Source organism: Vulpes lagopus, chromosome 12 (genome assembly GCF_018345385.1).
Source record: "Vulpes lagopus strain Blue_001 chromosome 12, ASM1834538v1, whole genome shotgun sequence".
NCBI lineage: Eukaryota > Metazoa > Chordata > Mammalia > Carnivora > Canidae > Vulpes > Vulpes lagopus.
Genome location: NC_054835.1, coordinates 63,842,707 through 63,849,351, shown reverse-complemented (window position 1 = coordinate 63,849,351; position 6,645 = coordinate 63,842,707). Strand labels below are relative to the sequence as shown.

The 6,645-nt window shown below is 55.7% G+C and overlaps 1 pseudogene; it reads left to right on the top strand.

The window, feature by feature from the left end:
• Positions 1–966: 966 nt before the first annotated feature.
• On the top strand, positions 967–2,447 carry LOC121474042 (annotated as a pseudogene).
• The last annotated feature ends 4,198 nt before the right edge of the window (positions 2,448–6,645 follow it).

Genomic DNA, 6,645 nt, shown 5'->3' with positions numbered 1-6,645 from the left:
GGTGCCACTTCCAAGAAAACAGACTTATATGTTGAAACCATGAGATTCCTACTAGACATAATGCTTCAGGGTTTCAATGACATGGTGTCCGCCTATGGTTAGATGAGCACTAGCAAGACTGACACCAAGTAGGGAACCTAGGTGAGCCTGAACTGTGAAGAGTCATCCACATATCATTTTTATTTCAAAGCCATATTCCTGAGTGAACAAAGATCATGTGAAGCCCCCAAATGAAATATCTTCATTATCCAGGATAGGGTTCCCTCAATGTAATGTGTCAGGTAATAAAGTAAATGGTTCCTTAAGGTTTCAGACAGGTGATATTTACTTAATAAAATAAGGATTCCAATAGAAAGAAAAGAGGACATTTGCCTTCTACCAAGAAATAACTGCCTGTTGCACGCGGTTGGGTCCTCCAGGCCTTTCCCTTTGAGCGCGGTGGGGGGGGGGGTGTGTGGGCATGGGAGTGTGTGGGCATGTGTGATGGGGTGGGAAGGGCTCTTCAGCTGGGCTCTGGTCATCCCTGAGGGGGCACCGTCTCTCCTGTCCCCTGGTGCATTCTCAGTGGACATGTCTTATTTTAACCCATATCTTATTCCTAGAACCAATATACCTGGCTCATGCATCTTACATAGAAATCTACCAGAAGTTTCAAGACCTATTCTCCCAGGAGCCTGGCAAGAGGCTAGAGCTGGAGAAGAACCCTGAGATAGGCATCTTTACTTTCATCACCAAAAACATCAAGGAAATCTAGAATGCCATATACTCAGGGAGCCAGACCCAGGTGGTGGGCAGTACACATATGAATGAGGTCAGCTCCCACTCCCATGTCATCTTCATCATCACCACGGAGTGTGCATGACTCTGATGGTCAGGACCAATCCATATGGGCAATATCAAACTGGTAGCCCAGCTGGCAATGAGATGCAGAACAAAGCAGGTCCCAAGATAGATTAAGAGACAGCCATGCAGTCCACAAGTAGTGGGAGTGGTGGTGGTGGAGAGAACCCTAAAGAAGTCTCCAAAATCAACCTCTCATGTCTGTCCTGGCAACATAACCACCGGTAAGCAACAGGAGCACCCATATCACTCACCAGGACTCCAAGCTCACCTAGCTGATCCAGAGTCTTTGGAAAGAAACGCCAAGCCCATCACACTATGGCTACTATGGGAGCCTCTCTGCCCCAAATTTTACCAATCAAACCAAAGATATCCAGAAAGAGCTCCAAGTATATCCCAAGGACACACTGCTACAGGAATTCCAGGAGGAGACTACCCACCTGATGCCCCAGCTGGAGAAAAAGGGGATGCTGCCAAAGTGACTCTGGGGGAAGAATAGCAGCAAAAATAAGGCTGTATCAGCCCGAGCAGAGCACCATGAATGACCAGTGATTAAACCTGGGTGACCAAAGAGGAGGACGACAACAGTAACCACCCACTCCAGTCTATCCTGGAGTCAGACTTAGATAAGAACATGGAAAATTACCTGCAGAGGCAGGAGTGGCTGGAGGAGGAGAAGGTGTCCATCAGGGATGTCTGCATCTGGGTGAATGAGGAGAAGCAGAAGCTGCTGGCAGAGGAGAAATGCTAGAAGATCTAGAGCAGGAACGAAAGGCTACAGAGCTGCTCAGAGCCAAGTACAAGGCCAGGGAGAGCAAGCTACTCACTGAGAACAAGTACATCATGGATCTCACCAACAGTTCCAACAGCACCTGAAGAGTCAGGAGATTGCTGAGCAGAAATGCCACAAGCAGGAAATGCAGCCGGAGATGATCCTCTGGGATGAGGAGACCAAGGAGCTCTAGGACACCCCTGTGCTCCATCCCTGCAGCAGATGGTGGAAATCATAACTGGAAACAAGAAGCTCTACGTCAAACCGCAGGGGAGGGTAGAGATCCGGGACCAGCACGATGAGCACATCTGCACGTGGCAGGGTCTGGAGGAGGCACAGAAGGAGCACATCCAGGAGCTGAAACCCAAGGACCTTAGAGCACTTCATCCCCCTTAAGAAGAAGGGCATGACTATGAACTGGCTTTTCCAGGCTGTGAGGGGGAGCAGTGGGAGGATTACCACTTAGGCCAGTTGGAGTCAATAACAGCCAAATGGAAAACTGGCCAGTGTCTGCAGTGGCCATACAAGAGGCCCATCAGCCGACATGGTCAGGCTGCCATAGCAACAGGGGCCCACCCACACACAGGACTGAAAACATAATGCTTTTGGAGTTGGACGTGTCCTTAACCAGCTGTGTTTGACACGGAATTTTCCCATGACAAGAACAAGACCTCCAGGCACCCCACATGGAGAAATGTATGCATTTGGACTGCTTTCCGAAAAAACCTTCCGTATCTAAAATCCGCAAGTCCCCATCTTGGTGCCAGAGCCCTCAGCACCACCACCAGCAGCCTCGAAGTCCTCTCTAAACAGTACCCTCCTTGCCCCATCATAGTGCTAGGTCATCCATGGCAACCACAGGCTCCTGGGGTGGGACAGCCAACCCTGGATTAACCCATCACTCCATGGGTGTGCGCCCGCCCGTGCGCATATCCCTGAGATGGTTAGAATCTGATACGGAGATGCCTCTGGCTGCTTTTTAGTCCTCTTTATTTAACGAATATTATTTATCCATGGGATCACTTGGCATGGAAGAGATGTTCTTTTTTGAGCTCTCTGGGCCTAACACGGTCGCTGCATGGCCTCCTGCTCTCTTGACTTGAACCTCCATCCCCAAGTCAGACCTCAGGCTCCTTCCTGTCAGCCACCCCCACAAGGGAAGGTGGCCAGCTCCTGGAAAGAAGGGCTTTTTTGACCCGTATCACCCCATAATCTCCATCTCTTACTATGCTGATAGTGAATAGCTCTCAAGAACTGTCTGGAACTTGGAAAATGCTAAGCGTCCACCGAGGACAAGAGATATCCTGACAGTATTGGGCCTAAGCTCCCAGTGGAGAGATCCTCCCCTCCACTTTCTGGGCCTCAAACAGCCTTTTTCCACTTCTTAGGCTCCTTTTCAAGGATTTAAATAATGACCTCACTCACACAACCCATGCTCTTCAGCTCTGGCAAGAACTCCTGGCTTTCCAAACTCTGTTTCCTGCCCACCTTCCCAACCAGTGGCTGCCTCCTGAGATTCTGTAGTAAATGTCACAGAAATTGAGACAACAGGGATAGGTATTAAGGGAAGTCCCTCCTTCCAGTCCCTTTATTTCTGTTCCCCTGAGAGGTAACTTTGGTCAACAAGCGATCAAGCCAACTCCCCCATTCTCTGAGATGCTGCTCCTTCCTGCTTTGATCATTTTCCCTGCAGCTGCCTGGATCATAGTTGAGAGTGGGAGGGAAGGAGGTCATTCTACCTCTGGCTAAATAAAGGTATTAAAATCTGTTGCACCTCCTGCCCCCGATTCAGCACAGAGACAGAGAGCCAGATACAATCTGCCAACTTTGCCGTATTATCCACTTGCAAATCACATTAGGTATTATTTTATTGAAAACTGGTCCTTGGGCAGCCCGGGTGGGGGGGGGGCGGGCTCAGCAGCTTAGCGCCGCCTTCAGCCCAGGGCCTGATCCTGGAGACCCGGGATCAAGTCCCGCATCAGGCTCCCCACAGGGAGCCTGCTTCTCCCTCTGCCTGTGTCTCTGCCTCTCTCTCTCTCTGTCTCTCATGCATAAATAAGTAAAATCTTCAAAAAAAAGAAGAAGAAGAAGAAGAAGAAGAAGACTGGCCCTTTCTTCAGCATTGTGCAAACTACCTATAGGGAAGCACCCCACCCTGTCCTTTATGACGTCACATGTCTCTAGGTATATCAAGTACTAAGTAAATTTCTAGGACCAAAAAGGGAGGTGGGGGTAGCAGAGAATACAGCCGGAGCTGGAGGCGGGGGTAGGGGTGCAGGTGTGCTCTTGGGCTGGGGATGCAGGTTCAGGCCTGATGCTGTGAGGGTGGGTGTTGACCTCGAGAAGGCCCACGTGGCGCCATATCCCACTGGTATAACAGTGAAAGGTCCCCGTGTGCCTTCTTCGGGGACACTGAGTAGCAGGCATCTCTGGGATGCGCACTGGCCACTGGCAGGCAGGGGGCGGGGGGCAGGCAGGTGCAGGGTGGGCCTGTCGCCGTGGACCTCAGATGGCCACGTCCAACCCGGGCTGGCCACTCCGCTTCCAGTCCCCTAGAGTCTCCTTCCTGGAGGCAGAGAGAGAGACACAGGCACGGGGGCAGGAGCAGGTGTGCAGCCCGACCCCGCGGGGCACATGTCCGGGAGAGAAGCACCCGCCAGGGCGCTGAAGCAGCGTCACGAGGGTGCCGTGGTGCCATTAACGCATGGCTTTTTCTTTCTCTCTTTTTTTTTTTTTTCCAAATTTACTTCCATACTAAGCTGAAGGGGATGTTGTCGACTTCTCAAAGGCCTCTGTCTTCGTTCTTTTTACAGAAGGAAAAGACGTGGAGCCACGGAAGGGGGCGCGGGTACCTGCTCAAGGCTGCAGGGGCTGAGCTGCGGTCGTCGGGCGCCCCGCGCCCCCACCCCGGGGCAGCCTGTGGAGGGGGAGGCGGCGGGAGGAGGCGGCAGGTGGAGGCAGCAGGTGGCGGGAGGCGTGAGGCAGGTGGCAGGCGGCAGGTAGCAGGAAACAGGAGGCAGATGGAGGCGGCAGGTGGAGGAGGCAGGTGGCAGGCGGCAGGTGGCGGGCGGCAGGTGGAGGAGGCAGGTGGAGGAGGCAGGTGGCGGGCGGCAGGTGGCAGGTGGTGGGCCGCAGGCAGCAGGCAGCAGGTGGCAGGCAGCAGGTGGAAGCAGCAGGTTGCAGGTGGCGGGCGGCAGGTGGTGGGCCGCAGATGGCTGGAGGCACGCGGCAGGTGGCACGTGGCAGGTGGCGGGAAGCAGGTGGCAGAGGCAGGTGGCGGGCGGGAGGCAGGTGGGGGGCGGCAGGTGGCGGGCGGCGGGCGGCGCGCACTCGCTCAGGGGGTCCGGTCTGGATCGAGGCTGGAGTCCGAGGCGGGGGGGGGGGGGGGGGGGGGGCGAAGTGCGCGTGCGCGGGCCGCTGCGCCTGTGCGCTCGCGAGAACTCCGACCGCCTGCGAGCTGCGGCGCGGGGCCTCTAACCCAGGAGCGCTCGCAGGTGCACCCGCTGCTCTCTCTGCGGGGGCCGGTGGGGGGCGCCGCAGGTCCGCGCGACCTCGGCCGGCTCCGGTGAGGCGCCTGCCCTCTGCCGAGGCTGGGGCTCCCTCCAGACGCGCTGGGGGCACCGACTCTGCGCCTTCGCCGCTGGCCGGGGATGGGGGCTGGTGCACGAGGGTGCAGCTGGGAGCCGGCGGCTGGAGGCACCCCGCTTCCAGCCAGGCGCCCTCCCCGCGCGCCCCCGCCCCCGCACCTGCAGGCTGGGGGCCTCCAGGGTCCAGGCCACGGCAGGGGGGCGCTGGGGCCGTGCGGGGGCCACGCGGTGTCGGCCCCGGCGCAGCAGAACCGAGCTGGGCCTCAGATACAAACTGCGTGAGCCCTACGATGCGGCGGGCGGCGCCGTGGTTATGGTTTGCAGGATCATGTTGCATATTGAAAGTTGGTGAAAGAGTGGCTCTTAAACGTCATCACGGGGATCCCCGGGGGGCTCCGCGGTTTAGCGCCGCCTCGGCCCAGGGCGTGACCCCGGGGTCACGGGATCGAGTCCCGCGTCGGGCTCCCTGCATGGGGCCTGCTTCTCCCTCTGCCTGGGTCTCTGCCTTTCTCTCTCTCATGAATAAATGAATAAAATCTTTTAAAAAAATACAGTTCTCATCACAAGACAGGAGACAACTGTTTTTGATTCATCATTCGGTAGATCACAGCAATGTTTTGGGGACTGATCATTGGAAGGTTAGAGCGATTCCTTGTTGCGTTGCCTTGATCTTCATATTTCTCCAAGTCTTGCCCTTGCTGGCCTTCTTCACATTTGAAGTAGCAGTGACTCCGTCTCGTCTTTAATGACTGACCCCAACAGAGGAACACCTTGTGGCTGCCTGTCAGGGATCCCGAGGCTTTTCCCAGTCTTCCGGGGATACACCCGCTTTCCACTTTCTCCCGCGGCACAATCCGCAAGCCCGTGAGCCTCCTCCCAATCCTGCCACATGCCCCGCAGGTTACCGGCAGCCTCCCCCTTGCTTTCTCAGAGGTGATGCTAGAACTCAGGTTTGCTGTCTCTTCCTGGCCTGCAGGTTCAGACTGACTTTCCCCGTGGGCTCACTAGCCATCTACCACAGTTCATTCCTTACACAGCCAATCGAGTGTGCACAATGAATGGGATGATTTGGGATGTGTTGGGTGACGTGCCCAGAGCCTTAGGGCTGCCCGTGGGCCAGTTTGGGAGATCCACAGGTGAGGCATCCTCGGAAGCTCGGGAACGATGGAATCCACAATGCAGTCAGCAGGATCCAGCCCCGTATCCCCTCTGAGCCTTCTAGAGACTCCTGTCAGCGACTTTCCCAGCATCTTCCCACGCCCTAGTCATGCAGCTCACAAGTCAGCGCTCTTTACGGGGTGAGGGAGATGTTGGCCTCTTTGGGGGCAGTCTGCACAGCTGGGGAATCTGGATATTCAATCATAGTTACTTCCTCGCAGTGAGAACTCATGGGCCGGGGGGGGGGGGGTGTCTCTTGGCACTAATCTGTGCCACCTTGGGGAAGGT